General features: G+C 35.2%; 1 pseudogene; it reads right to left on the bottom strand.

The window, feature by feature from the left end:
* LOC138922985 (regulator of DNA class I crossover intermediates 1-like) overlaps positions 1 to 16,951 on the bottom strand; it is an 86,032-nt pseudogene that overhangs the window by 25,852 nt on the left and 43,229 nt on the right.

The following is a 16,951-nucleotide window of genomic DNA, read 5'->3' as shown; positions in this document are numbered from 1 at the left end:
CCCCCTAAAGGGCGCGGAAAAAGTAAAGATGTTTAACTGCCCGCTGAGAATGCAGATAGCCCTGGGGATAAGACACCCTGGAGTCGCCTTTTGTTCCCATTAACCATCTACACTAATGGCGTAAATGATTGAGGGAGGCAGGGATGGCTCCACCAGGATGTAACCAGGGGGGCTGCTGTCCTGTCCGGAGGCCTGGACCTTCTCTCTTTGATTTAACTTTACCATGAATTACAACAGACGCCTAGGTACCTATCTCCTTTAGCTTAGAGACAACAAACACTAGTTAATTGCAGAGAAGACGATCATTAACCTTATACTCTATAGAATGGAATGCTAATAAATATTCCTGTGCTCGTTTCTTACTTCCTTATCTCTCTGAGAATATCTGTAAAACTATTTCTGTACTAATCCTGAAAAATATATAAACGACACTTGTGCACAGTAAAGTCAGACTTGCTAACACCAACCCAAGTCTCACGTCCCCTTTATTTTCCCCCTCCCTCATCGCGCCGACGCCATCCATCCCTCAGGAACCTGGACTCCGCCGGGGCGGGACCCCGGCACTATACCATTGAGGTTTGTGTAAGTACTGTAAGAGAGGAAGAAATTTTCCTCTACTCTTCTAGGTTTTTCTGGCTGATCTAAAAATTAAATTGACACGAGACAAATTAACAGGAGAAAAACAAAAGTTTAATAACATGTACACATGTGAGAAACACAATAAAACCAAGTAACTAGACAAAGCCTTCAACTTAAATATCATCTTCAGGTAAAGACAAAATAAGATGTTGGAGATGAAGAGAGTCAGGGACTTGAAAGGGAAAGAAGGCAATTCACAGGTAAGTGAAAAGGAGCAAATGCTTAGAAAACAAGTGTTTGGCCACAGAAACAGAAGAACACAGAAGGGAGTCCAAAAATCAGGCTTTTCTAGGTGCCTTCCTGTCTATCACCTAGTTCATGTTATGCTAAGGTGATAGCTTGCTTCCTGAGACAGCTTTTTTTAATCTGAATTCTTTTAGGAAGTTAAGGGGTAGGTTACAAGACAAACTTTCTAAGTCTTTTTTTCTCAGAAATAGTCAGCCTAAAACAATCCTCACGTGGGGCTGGCCCCGTGGCCGAGTGGTTAAGTTCGCGCGCTCCGCTGCAGGCGGCTCAGTGTTTCATTAGTTCGGATCCTGGGCGCGGACATGGCACTGCTCATCAGACCACGCTGAGGCAGCGTCCCACATGCCACAACTAGAAGAACCCACAACGAATTAATACACAACTATGTACCAGGGGGCTTTGGGGAGAAAAAGGAAAAAATAAAATCTTTAAAAAAAATAAATAAATAAATAAAAAAAAATAAAACAATCCTCACGTTAAAGAGACATATTTTGGGATGGCAAATTTTGTTCCCCTTTAGTATGCTCTATGAGGTTCTCACAATGATGAAATTGCCTACTGACATATTTCTCAGAATGTATCCCGTCAGTAAGCAATGCATGACTGCATAATAATAAAGGGGTGAATCCAACAAAAGGATATGACATTTGTAAATATTTATGCACTCAACACAGGAACACCAAAATAAATAAAACAAATATTAACAGACCTAAAGAGAGAAAATATACAACAATACAACAGTAGGGGACTTTAATACCCCACTTTCATCAAAGGATACATCATCCAGTCAGAAAATCAATAAAAACATATTGGCCTTACATGGCACTTTAGACCAGATAGACCAAACATACATACACAGAACATTCCATCCACAAGCAACGGAATACACATTCTTCTCAAGCACACAAGGAACATTCTCCAGGATAGACCATATGTTAGGCCACAAAACAAATCTTAATAAATTTAAGAAGACTGAAATCACATTAAACACGTTTTCTAACTGCAATGACGTGAAACTCAAAATCAATTACAAGAAGAAAACTGGAAAATTCACAAATATGTGGATATTAAATAACATGCTCCTGAACAACTAATGGGTCAAAGAAGAATCAAAAAAGAAATTAAAAAAATATCTTGAGACAAATGAAAATGGAAATACAACATACCAAAACTTATGGGATGCAACAAGAGCAGTTCTAAGATGGAAGTTCCTGGTGATAAATGCCCACATTAAGAAACAAGAAAGATCTCAAATAAACAACACAGCTTTACACCTCAAGGAACAAGAAAATGAACAAACTGAACCTAGTTAGTAAAAGACGGAAATAACAAAGATCAGAGTGAAAATAAATGAAATAGACACTAAAAGACACTAGAAAAGATCAATGAAACTAAGAGCTGGTTTTTTGAAAAGATAAACAAAATTGACAAACCATTAGCTAGACTTAACAAGAAAAAAGAGAGAGGACTCAAATAAATAAAATCAGAAATGAAAGAAAAGCCGTTACAACTGATATCACAGAAATAAAATGCATCATAAGACACCATTATGATTAATTATACAACAACAAACTGGACAATCTAGAAGAAAAAGATAAATTTCTAGAAACATACGACCTACCAAGACTAATTCATGAAGCAATAGAAAATATGAATAGACTTATTACTAGTAAAGACATCAAACCAGTAATCCAAAACTTCCCAATGTCAAAAGTCCAGGACCAATGGCTTCCACTGGTGAATGCTGCCAAACATTCAAAGAAGAATTAATACCTATCCTTCTCAAACTATTTCAAAAAAGAGAAGAGGAGACAAGTCTTCCAAACTCCTTTTATGAGGCCAGCATTACCCCGATATCCAAACTAGTCAAGGACACCACAAGAAAAGAAAATCACAGGACAATATCCCTGATGAACATACATACAAAAATCCTCAATAAAACATTAACACTTCAATCTAGGTGAATGGCACTATCGCATCAACTACCCATTTACCCAAATAATAAATCCAGGTCTCCTTCAATGTTTTCCTTCTCCCTTAACTAATCAACAACAACTATCAAATCAAGATCTTCTAAATCTTTGTGATAGCTCTTCCCTCATTTCCATCCTTACTTACACTGCTCAACTTCGAGCCCTCATTATTTTTTGCCCTGCCTTGAGTCATGCCACTTCTCAAATCTCTCATTGTTGCTAGAGTCAACTTTTTAATACTCAGATGTCATCAAACTCCTCTACTAAAATTTTTTCAGTGGCTCTGTTTGGTGACAGAAAATAAAACTGGTATATGTCATGTAAAGTCTTTTATGACCTAGCCCTTTATATTGTCTAGAATTATCTTTTGCCATTCCGCCATCGCTTGTAATTTACACTATAGTAGTAGCAATAACAACAACTGGAATGAAGTTACTTTGCAGCTTCTAAAATAAGCTATACTCTCTCACTTGTTAGTTTCTATCTATGTTGCTTCTTCATAGTATGAAGGCAGTTTGTCCATTTGGTAAACTTATTAATTGATATCCAGATCAAAAGTTTTCTCCTCTATTACATCTTCCTCCTGACTAGCCATGAAACTTAGAATTATTTTTTACTTGTCTCCCACTGCCCTTTGTACAAACCCCAATTGGAGCAATTTATCTAAATGTATTATATTTTCTTCTGTTTCTGTCTAGACCATAGCTTCCTAAAAACAGGTCCCATGTCCCTTCATCTCTGTACCTTGCAGAGTCTAGTGCATAACACAATATAAGCTTCATAAGAACAAAAACTGTTTCTTCACCACTGAATCTTCAGTGTCTAGCATATAGGAGAACGACAATAAATTCTATTAAATGAATTCATGATATGTACTCAATGTACATACTGAAGACAAAAAGACAAAACAATTAATATAGTTGAAAATATACAGTCAGATAAGACAAAAGTTTGAATCCTGGCTCAAATGTGTAACTGTGAACAAGTTATTTAATCTTTCTGAACTTGAGTCTCTTTTGCTGTGAAGAGCTTACAGGATCCGGCTCTTGTAGATTAGAACTAAGTGAAACAGAAACTAGTGACCTACTCAACAAGGAATTCAAACAAAATATCATGAGGATGCTCACAGATATGTGGAGAAGAATGGATGAACACAGTGAGCACATCAGCAAAGACTTGGAAGATATAAAAAAAAAACAATCAGAAATGAAGAATACAATACTCAAAATGAGAAATTCACTCGAGGGACTCAATAACAGAGTAGAGGAAGGAGAAGAACGGATCAGCGAACTAGATGAAAGACTAGAGGAAATCACCCAAGCAGAACAGAAAAGAGAAAAAAGAATTAGACAGAATGAGAAGAGAGTAAGGGAACTCTGGGACAATATCAAGCGTGCTAACATTCGGATTATAGGGGTCCCAGAAGGAGAAGAGAGAGACAAAGGGACAGAAAGTTTATTTGTAGAAATAATAGAGGAAAATTTTCCTAACCTGAGGAAGGAAACAGACATCCAACTTCAGGAAGCACAGAGAGCTCCAAACAAGAGAAGCCCAAAGAGGCCCACACCAAGACATATTATAATCAAAATTCTAAAATTAAAGACAAAGAGAGAATCCTAACAGCAGCAAGAGAAAGGCCGCAAGTGCCATATAAAGGGAAGCCCATCAGACTATCAGTGGACTTCTCAGTCGAGACCCTACAGGCAAGAAGAGAATAGCACGACATATTTAAAGGCTAAACGGAAAAAAACCTACAACCAAGAATACTCTATCCATCAAGGTTGTCATTCAGAATGGAAGGAGAGATAAACAGCTTCCCAGACAAGCAAAAATTAAAGGAGTTTATCACCAAGAAACCAGTTCTGCAAGAAATGCTGAAGGGACTTATTTAAGCGGGAAAGCAATAACCACAAATAGAGATAAAAAAAAATTATCAAAAAACCCCAAAACAACAACAACAAAAGACAGGCAATAAAATCACTAGTAAGGTAAAAGGACAGTAAAGGCAGCAGATCAACTACCTGTGAAGATAATATGAAGGTTAAAAGACAAATGTACTAAAATCACCTATTTCAATGATAAGAGGGTAATAGATAGACACACACTAAACACAAGACTATATATAATGTGAAAAACATAATGTGGGAGGAGGGGAGTGAAAAAGTAGAGCTTTTAGAAAGAGGTCAAGCTAAAGAGTCTATCTACTCAATATAGACTGTTACATGCACAGTATATTAAATAGGATCCTCATGGTAACCACAAACCAGAAACCTACAACAAGCAGGACAAAAAGTAAGACAAAAGAAATCAAACATATTACTAAAGATAACCATCAAACCACAAGGGAAGAGAGCAAGAGAAAAAGAAAGGAACTGAGAAGAACTACTAAAACACCCCAAAAAAGAAAAAGTGACAAAATGGCAATAAATACATATTTATCAATAACTACTTTAAATGTCAATGGACTAAATGCTCCAATCAAATGCCATAGGGTGGCCAACTGGATAAAAAAACAAGATCCATGTATATGCCGCATACAAGAGACACACTTCAGACCTACAGACACTCACAAACTGAAAGTGAAAGGATGGGAAAAGATATTCCATGCAAATGGCAAAGAAAAGAAAGCAGGGGTAGCAATACTTATATCAGACAAAATAGACTTTAAATCAAAAACTGTAATAAGAGACAAAGACGGGCACTACATAAAGATAAAGGGAACAATCCAACAAGAAAATATAACACTTGTAAATATCTACGCACCCAACATAGGAGCACCTAAATATATAAAGCAACTATTAACAGACATAAGAGGAGAAATAGACAGTAACACAATAATAGTAGGGGACTTTAACACTCCACTTACACCAATGGATAGATCATCCAAACAGAAGATCAATAAGGAAACACTCGCCTTAAAGGACACATTAGACCAGATGGACTTAGTAGATATATACAGAACATTCCATCCAAAAACCACAGAGTACACATTCTTTTCAAATGCCCATGGAACATTCTCCAGGACTGATCACATATTAGGCCACAAAACAAGTCTCAATAAATTTAAGAAGATCGAAATAATACCGTGCATCTTTTCTGACCACAAAGGTATGAAACTGGAAATCAACTACAGAAAGAAAACCAGAAAAGCCACAAAAATGTGGAGATTGAACAAAACGCTACTGAACAATGATTGGGTCAATGAAGAAATCAAAGAAGATATCAAAAAATTCCTGGAGACAAATGAAAATGAAAACATGACACGCCAAAATCTGTGGGATACAGCAAAAGCGGTTCTACAAGGGAAGTTTATAGCAATTCAGGCCTACCTCAACAAAGAAGAAAAATCCCAAATAGACAATCTAAAAGCATACCTAAAGGTACTGGAAAAAGAACAACAAACAAAGCCCAAAATCAGAAGGAAGGAAATAATAAAAATCAGAGCAGAAATAAATGAAATAGAGACTAAGAAAACAATAGAAAAAATTAATGAAACCAAGAGCTGGTTCTTCGAAAAGATAAACAAAATGGACAAACCCTTAGCTAGACTCACCAAGAAAAAAAGAGAGAAGGCTCAAATAAATAAAATCAGAAATGAAAGAGCAGAGATTACAACGGACACCTCAGAAATACAAAAGATAATAAGAGAATACTATGAAAAGCTATACGCCAACAAATTGGATAATCTAGAAGAAATGGATAAATTCTTAGAAACATACAACCTTCCAAAACTGGACCAAGAAGATGTAGAAAATTTGAATAGACCGATCGCCAGTAAGGAGATCGAAACAGCAATCAAAAACCTCCCAAAAAATAAAAGTCCAGGACCAGATGGCTTCCCTGGTGAATTCTACCAAACACTCAAAGAAGAGTTAATACCTATCCTTCTCAAACTCTTCCAAAAAATTGAAGAGGAGGAGAGGCTTCCTAACTCCTTCTACGAAGCAAACATTATCCTGATACCAAAACCAGACAAGGACAACACAAAAAAAGAAAATTACAGGCCAATATCACTGATGACCATCGAGGCAAAAATCCTCAACAAAATACTAGCAAATCGAATACAACGATACATTAAAAAGATCATACATCATGATTAAGTGGGATTCATTCCGGGGATGCAGGGATGGTTTAACATCTGCAAATCTAACAACGTGATACACCACATTAACAAAATGAAGAATAAAAATCACATGATCATCTCAACAGATGCAGAGAAAGCATTTGACAAGATACAGCATCCATTTATGATAAAAACTCTAAATAAAATGGGTATAGAATACCTCAACATAATAAAGGCCATATATGACAAACCCACAGCAAATATCATTTTCAATGGAGAAAAACTGAAAGCTATCCCTCTAAGAACAGGAACCAGACAAGGATGCCCGCTGTCACCACTCTTATTTAACATAGTATTGGAAGTCCTAGCCAGAGCAATCAGGCAAGAAAAAGAAATACAAGGGATCCACATTGGAAAAGAAGAAGGGAAACTGTCATTCTTTGCAGACGACATGATTTTATATCTAGAAAACCCTAAAGAGTCCACTAAAAAACTTTCAGAAATAATAAAGGAATATAGTCAAGTTGCGGGATACAAAATCAATGTACAAAACTCAGTTGCGTTTCTATACACTAACAACGAAGTAGCAAAAAGAGAAATTCAGAATACAATCCCATTTACAATTGCAACAAAAAGAATAAAATACCTATGAATAAACTTAACCAAAGAGGTGAAAGATCTCTACACCGAAAACTATAAAACATTGTTGAAAGAAATCGAAGAAGACACAAAGAAATGGAAAGATAGTCCGTGCTCTTGGATTGGAAGAATTAACATCGTTAAAATGTCCATACTTCCTAAAGCAATCTATAGATTCAACACAATCCCTATCAAAGTTCCAACAACATTTTTTACAAAAATAGAACAAAGAATCCTACAAGTTATATGGAACAACAAAAGACCCCGAATAGCCACAGGATTCCTGAGAAAAAAGAACAAAGCTGGAGGTAGCACACTCCCTGATTTCAAATTGTACTACAAAGCCATAGTAACCAAAACAGCATGGTACTGGCACAAAAACAGACACACAGATCAATGGAACAAAATTGAGAGCCCAGAAGTAAACCCACACGTTTATGGACAGCTAATATTCGACAAGGGAGCCAAGAGCATACGATGGAGAAAGGAGAGTCTCTTCAATAAATGGTGTTGGGAAAACTGGACAGCCACATGCAAAAGAATGAAAGTACACCATTCCCTTACACCATGCACAAAAATCAACTCAAAATGGATTAAAGACTTGAATGTAAGACCCGAAACCATGAGACTTCTAGAAGAAAACATAGGCAGTATGCTCTATGACATTGGTCTGAGCAGCATATTTTCAAGTCCCATGTCTGACCAGGCAAGGGAAACAAAAGAAAAAATGAACAAATGGGAGTACATCAAACTAAAAACCTTCTGCACAGCAAAGGAAACCATCAACAAAACGAAAAGAGAACCTAACAATTGGGAGAAGCTATTTGCAAACCATATATCAAATAAGGGGTTAATATCCAAAATATACAAAGATCTTATATAGATCAACAACAAAAAAAACCAACAATCCAATTAGAAAGTGGGCAAAAGATCTGAACAGAGATTTCTCCAAAGAGGTCCAGATGGCCAACAGGCATATGAAAAGATGCTCAACATCATTAGCTATCAGGGAAATGCAAATCAAAACTACAATGAGGTATCACCTCACTCCGGTCAGAATGGCTATAAATAACAACACAGGAAACAACGAATGTTGGAAAGGGTGTGGAGAGAAGGGAACCCTTGTTCACTGCTGGTGGCAGTGCAAGTTGGTGCAGCCACTATGGAAAGCAGGATGGAGTATCCTCAGAAAATTAAGGATAGATCTACCATACGATCCAGCTATTCCACTGCTGGGTATTTATCCAAAGAACTTGAAAACACAAAGGGATAAAGATCCTTGCACCCCTAAGTTCACTGCGGCATTATACACAATAGCCAAGACTTGGAAGCCACCTAGGTGCCCGTCAAGGGACGAATGGATAAAGAAGATGTGGTATTTATACACGATGGACTACTACTCAGCCATAAGAAATGACGAAATCCGGCCATTTGTGACAACATGGATGGACCTTGAGGGTATTATGCTGAGTGAAATAAGTCAGAGGGAGAAAGTCAAATACCATATGATCTCACTCATAAGTAGAAGATTAAAAACGACAAAAAGAAAAAAAAAAACACATAGCATTGGAGATTGGACTGGTGGTTACCACTGGGGGAGGCAGGAGGGCAAAAGGGGTGATTAGGCTCACATGGGAGGGGATGCACTATAATTAGTGTGCGGGCGGGGAACATGATGTAATGTACACAGAATTCGAAATACGATGTACATCCGAAAAAAATAAAAATTTAAAGAAATAAAGAAATAAATGCATCTAGATTGGTTTTTCTCAAATAAACACATTATAGTTTCTGAAAAGGCAATAATTTTATTTCTAGACCTAAACTATAATTTCTCCAGAGTAAGGAAAAGTAGCCTAAAAAGAAATTTTTCAATAAAAGCTTACCTTAAATGAAAGTACACTACAAATACTAAAATATGACATGAATTATCAACTGACTTAATTGGAAAGATAATGTAAAATGTACTTTACCTCACCAAGTCCAAAGTTCCACGACTGCTTAGAAGGCAATTCTTTCAAAGGGATGTTACCCCTAGGGTCACAAATAAGACAGTATTAAAGTTTGATTTATTCTCTCTGAAAATTATTGTTCTAAATTATGGTTCCCAAAGTTGGCTGCAGATCAGAATTATAAGGGAAGCTTTTTAAAAAATAAATAAGCTCCATCCTAAGGGTGTGGGTCAAATTTGGTATTTTGTATTTTAAAATCACCCCCTTGAGTGATTCAGTTCTGCACCCAGCTTTGAGAACCATGTTCTAAAATCACTTTCATAAAGTACATTTTAAAGTTCAAGGTCTAACATGCTAATTTTTATTCATAAGTTTCTGAATACCTGGAAGTTTGACAGCAAAGAACCTAATTTTTTTATTTTATTAAATAAGTTCTGAATGTTTTATTCGTTGTGCCAATCCCATAAAAATGGCATATAGGTATTCTTTTTACAAATAGATATTTTAAATATTTCCATAAGAAAGTACTTCTAAAATAAAAACCTATTCTAATTCATGATTGTTAATTACCAAGATTTGACTAAACCACAATTATTACCAAGAAAGTTAGGACTATTCCGAAACTACAAGTTTTCTTTAATTAAGTATAACTGCAGTCCCATAAACTCTTGATATGTTTGCTTATGCCATTAGCATCTGAATTCTATTACTCCCTTGTTCTGATTCTATACTAACCAAGCCACCTTCCCATGGAGAGCTGCCAAAAATTAGAAAACATGCTTATCATGCCAGTAAACATTCCTATATAAGTAACCCTTCTATTTCTTACTGTAAATTAATAAATTGACATTCTGGTGAGTGTGTAAGTTTCTTGAACACATAAGTCAGTTTTCTCAAATCTAATTAACACTAAGATTCAGATAAGATGACGGCTTTGTGCTGGCAAATACGAGCACCATACTCTCAACTAGGATGATATTACTAAGATTCTGACAACTGGTAAGCCTTTGTAGAGGCCAGTCTGCCCACTCTGAGACAGCAACACCCCTACCTCACATTGCATCAATTCAACCCTTCAATACGCATTATACTAGATGCTGAATTGCATTCCCCAGATTTACCTGAAAACTTACAAACGGTTCACTGGATATATCTGGATTGTCTTCTGTGGTGCCTTCTCTTGGTAATCACTTTCAAATTTTCCTTTAAAAATAAAAGTATGCATTGAACTAAAACTCTAGCACAGACTAGTTCTTTTTTTTAAATTGGAAGCTTATTAGCATGACCCATATGGAACGAAATCACTGGTCCACACAATGTCACATAATAGAACGTCACTCTATTTTCAATTTTATACTCCTCCAAATACACACACACACACACACACATATCTATATTATATATAAATATGTACTAAAAACAAAAAGACCAATAGATTATTACCCTTCTCGCGTATAACACCAACCTTTTTTTTCAGAGCTGGCTGGGAAACTATCCTTCTCAAAAGATGTACTAAGATTATTTCTTTCATGATCGTTATACTCTTTCTGATAGTTCTTGTTTGGCTGACACTTTTCTGGGTAACTTGTCTTATTAAAAGTAGAATTACTAAAAGTCAACTCTGGATTTGTAAAAGTACTTCTAATGCATCTCTCAGTGGAATGGTTTTTATCAGAACTAGTGACTGCACAAATATCTCCCATACTGTCAAAACCACACTTGTCAAAGGTTTTCTTTATACTCCACTGATCTATGTTTAATAAATTGATCACATTTTCACTAATAAAAGAGTCACAATTCTCTGACAGAAGGCTGGGTGTTGGCTGGTTCGCATCTTCAAGAAAACTTGAAATCTCTTTCCTATTTTCTTCCAAAATATGTTGTACTGACTGTTTTTCAATAATGAAGTCTGACTGTCTTCTCTCATCCATGGTTCCACAATCTTCACCTGTAACTATATCAGGTCTTTCAGTAAGGAAATTCCGATTTCCTGGACTTTGAGATAAATAAAAACATATTTAACAAGAAAAGCATAGAAAATTTTCATTTAGAAACTTAAAGTTAAATTCTTAGAGAACATACTGAGTAGCTACTAACATTTACCTGGACTATGTTTTCAGTTTTTTATTTGAATAAATAATATTTTTTTGGGGTGGAAATTTGTCTAATGTGCCTCAGTGAGTATGAAAATAATCTACACTTAGTTTTGTATTTCAACACAAAAAAATGTGTTGAAATGAAGTATGATGTGGTTCAATTCACTGTTATATTAACAAAATATGACCAACCTATATCATGTCTTCTGTAATAAGGTCTAGTGAATACCCTAGACAACCACTGCATGTAACTGCTGCTCTGTTTAATCAGAGAAAGATATTTTGAACACACTGCAGGGAAAAATTATCCCCAGTGTTAAAACATCAAATCAGAGTTATCAGAACACTATAACAGATATCTCTCAACCTAACAAGGATATAAAAACAACTCTGAAGTTCCCAAGGGAGAGCAATACAGATACAAATGCATATATATGTAATAAAGCCAAGAGATAAGACGAATTAGATGAAAAGGTTAGCCTAGATAACTTATAAGTTCCCTTCTAATGTATAAATCATAATTCTAAGTTATGTCCAACTTGTATAAAAGAATCAAAGCTATTATACGAAATAATTAAAAATCAAGATATTCTGGGGCTGGCCCTGTGGCAGAGAGCTTAAGTTCACATGTTCCACTTCGGAAGCCCAGGGTTTCGCCAGTTCAGATCCTGGGTGCGGACCTAGCACACTGCTCATTAAGCCATGCTGACATGGCGTCCCATATAGCAGAAGCAGAAGGACCTAAAACCAGAATATACAACTATGTACTGGGGGGTTTTGGGGGTAAGAAGAAAAACAGAAATAAATAAAGATTGGCAACAGATGTTAGCTCAGGTGCCAATCTAACAAAAAAAAAAAAATCAAGATACTCTGGACTTTGTTGCCATTGACTATCCACAAATTTACTTAGGGGTGGGCTGTTCCAGAGATTGGAGGTACCAAAGAAATTTAGAAAAGAAACATAGACCGCTAAAACTGATTGATTTCCAATTTTATTTTTTAAGTTATTCATTAAACATCTAATGAGCAGGTCCACCTGCCGTGTTCCAGGCACTATGCCACGTATTGGGGACAGAGAGAGAAAAGAATTCAGTTTGGCATTAAGGAGAGAGAGAGATTTTGTCCAGGAATGTTCATAGACCGTGATCCTACACTGTTTCTCAATACGGGTCTTAGTGGTGTTTTGAGCAGAATAATGTTATTCTGTGATATCAAAGGCATAACCTATAGCACACAATAATATACACCATTCACACCAGAGAAACTGTATTACTTTAAATGAGAAAATAAATGTAAAAGCACTTCATAAATTAGAAAGCACACTACAAATGTAAATAATCATTTTTAAACAGCATTTTAAGCATTCTGACTCAGAAGAATCACTCACTGAGAGATCTGGAGAACAGAGAAATGTATAATGCACAGTTATTGCTCACAAGAAATAGTCCGGAAGGGGAAAGAAAAACTAGAAAGTGATAAGTGCTATTCTACAGTGTTACGACAGTAAATAAAAGAAATGCTTTTACTTGAGAAAAATCAAGTTGGTGGCATTTGAGTTGGGGACTGAATGTTGGGAAGGATTGCTACTTGTAAAGATGACAGAGAGAAATGATGCTAAAAATATAAAAGCCTTACTAAGATAAATCGATCCAACTTCTTTAACACTTTTTCCTATAGATAAAAGTTCATTCATTTACGGACTACAATATGGATAAATTCATTATCTAAATAAGCCTTTTATGTGCATTAAATATATATTTAATGTATGCCTGCCATGTGGTAGGGAGATAATACAGCTTATATTCTAGTGAAGGAAGATAATAACAAATAAATAAGATAACTAACCATTAATAAGTACAATGGATAAAAGAAATAAACAAATAAAAAAGATAATTACAGCAGCTTTATAGGTGCTACAAGATCAGACGATGGAACAACTTGTGTTGGAGGTCCTTTTCAGATAGCTGGTCAGGAAAGTTCCTAGCAAAGAAGTGATAAATAAGCTAAAGATACAGAATGATTAGACATATAAAGAGAGGAGTATGCATACTGCAGGGGGATGGAATAAACACAAATACAAGATTTGCAGCACATGTGAGAAACAAAAAGAAGAGGAGGAAAGCTAGAATAGAATCAGTGAAAGAAAACTTACGGCCTAAGGCTTAAAAGGTACAAAAGGGCCCAGATCATGTAGAGCTTTATTTTGGAAAAGAGCAGTAAGAAATATTGAAAATTGCTAAGTACAAAAGTAAAACTCTCTTGCTTTTTGCCTTAAAAAATATCAGTCTGACTGCTGGGTGAATACGAATATGCTGATTTCCATCTGGCCAAAATGAAGTTAGAGAAACAAGATTTAGCCTCATTGACTGACAGAATTATAAAACTGGACAAACTGTATGAGACAATGGCTTTCAGACTTGGGCCATTGGATAGAATAGGATAACGATCCCTGACAGAGAGAAAACAAGTAAGGTGAATTCTATGACTGCTCCTAGCTTATTGCTTGGAGAGAGTATCCAAGCCACAGAACAGAGAGGGGAAATCCAGTTGGAGCCCACAGATTCCCTTTGTTGAGGAAAGAGCACTGGAAGGTCAGGAAGACTGCAGAGAACAGAGTATGCAGGGCAGAGTACCATGAAGGAGAGTGCTTCAAAGAGAGAGGGCTCCAGAGATCTACAGAAAGTTCTCAAATCTTCAGCTAAGTACTGATCAGCACATGCATATGAAGTAATTACCCAAGGCTGGGAAAAGCAACGCCCAAGATGAGAAGATTGAACAATTCCAGGAACTCAAACAGAAATGGGAAAATTTTGTGTTTCCACCAGTTAGAGTGGAAAACCTCTTAATTCAAAGGAACTCTAAGAATACAAGAAGGATATTGCCTTAGCAGGGGGCAAAATTAGCCACAGAGTGAAGGTGTATCTGGTCCTGTTTAACAAACTTTAAAGCAAGCCTTAATAAGATCATACTGTTTCCAAGCAACTAAAATCCCAGAAAAACCTCAGGAAAATTTATAGGAATACAAAAATTTCCAGACCAAAAAGATGAAATTCATAATGTATACAATCTAAAAAAAAATTATCAGGAATGCAAAAAAGTAGAAAGTTACAACCCATAATGAAGAGAAAAATCAATTATTAGAAATAGACCAAGAAATGACACAAATGATAGAATTCGTAGACAAGGACATTAAAAGAGTTATCAGAACTATATTCCCTACGTCCAAAAAGATAGATGAAAGACTGAGGATGTTGAATAGAAACATGGAAGATATAAAGAAGAGTCAAAACAAACTTCTAGAGATAAAAAATATACTGAATAGATTTACACAGAGATTAGACACCAAAGAAGATACAACTAGAGAATCTGAAGAAAAAGCAATATAATCTATATAAAATGAAACAATGAGAGAAAAAAAGATGAAAATAAATAAACAGAGCATCAATAAACTGTGACACAACTTCAAATGGACTAACTTACATGTTATTAAGGTCCCCAAAGAAGAGAGGAGAGGAATAAAAAATATCCAAAAAATCAATGGCTGAATTTTCCACATTCGATAAAAACTAAGTTCACAGATCCAAGATGCTCAATGCAGCTCAAAGACAAGAAATAAAAAGAAAAGGAACATCCTAATCAATGGATAGAAATCTATGATAGAAAATCCACCATGGAGAATCTATGATAGAAAAATCTTAGAAACAGAGAAAAATTATATATTAGATATATAGATATTAAGATAAGAATGACAGCAACTTCTAGTAGGAAACAATGCAAAAGATACCTTTCAAAAAGAAAAGAATAAAAACTTACAAATACACAGAAGCTGAAAGAATTAATTACTAGCAGCCCCACACTATAAGAAATGTTAACAAAAGTCTTTCAAGGAAAATATCACCACACGGAAATCTAGATCTACACAAAATAACAAAGACCACCAAAAATGATAAATTTGTGCTTAAGTATAAAAAACATATTTTCTTAATTTTTAACTCTCTTTAAAGCAAAAGGAACAATAATATATTTTTGGATTTATAACATTTATATAAGTGAATGTATGAATACAACACCACAAAGGCCAGAGGGGAGAAACGGAAGCATACCATTACAGGGTTCTTACACAATACTTGAAGTAGTATAACACAACTAGAATATAGTCTGTCATAAATTAAAATATATACAATAAATTCTAAAGAAACCACTGAAAAACAAAACAGAGTTATAGATAACAAGCCAACAAAAGGATAAAGTAAGTCATAAAAAAGACTAAAATCAAATAAAGGCAGAAAAGAGGGAAAGGGAACAAAGATTATATGGGAGAAATAAAAAATAAATAGCAAGAGAACAGACAAATCCAATCATATATCAATTGTTGCACTAAATGTAAACTATATTCATAACCATAATACAAGTCTCAATAAATTTGAAAGGATTCAAATCACACAAAGGATGTTCCCTGTCCACAATGGAATTAATTTAGAAAGATAACAGAAAAGTCTTTAGGAACCAAATAACAAATTTCTAAATATCTCATGGAGTGAAGAAGAAATCAAAAGGAAAACTAGAAAGTTTTTTAACTGAATGAAAATAAAACAAAACATATCAAAATTTGTAGGATGCAGCAAAGCAGCAGTTATGGAAAATTTACAGCACTAAACATGTGCATTAGAAAAGAAAAATAGTCTCAAGTCAATGACCTCAGCTTTCACCTTAAGAAATCAGGAAAAAAGGAGTAAATTAAATCCAAAGTAAACAGACAAAAGGAAATAAAGATAAGAGCAGAATTCAATGAAATAAAAACAAAAGAAATACGTGACACTGAAAGATGATTCTGTGAGAAAATAAATAAAATTGGCAAGTCTCTAATCAGAATAATCACTGGGAAAAAGGGGAGAAGAAACAACTTACCCATATTAGTAATGGGAGAAAAGACATCACTACAGAAGTTAAAGATTTCATACGCATAATAAGGAGATATTATGAATAACTTTAAGTCAATAAATTTTACAACATAGATAAAATCGATACATTTTTTGTATGACACAAACTACCAAAGCTCACTAAAAAAATAATAATCCAACTAGCCTTCTATCTAGTAAAAAATGGAAATTATAGTAAAAAAAAAAAACCTTCTCACAAAAAGAACTTCATACCAACTGACTTCACTGATGAACTCTACCAGACATTTAAGGAAGAAATGTACCAATCCTACACAAACTCTTTCAGAAAATTACACAGGAGGGAATACTTCTCAACTCATTCCATGACACCAACATTAGGCTGATATCAAAACCAGACTAAGATATTACAAGATATTACTAGAAAGTAATCTCCCTCATGAAG

This window comes from Equus caballus, unplaced genomic scaffold (genome assembly GCF_041296265.1).
Source record: "Equus caballus isolate H_3958 breed thoroughbred unplaced genomic scaffold, TB-T2T haplotype2-0000437, whole genome shotgun sequence".
Classification (NCBI taxonomy): Eukaryota; Metazoa; Chordata; class Mammalia; order Perissodactyla; family Equidae; genus Equus; species Equus caballus.
This window is presented reverse-complemented; position numbering and strand designations above follow the sequence as displayed.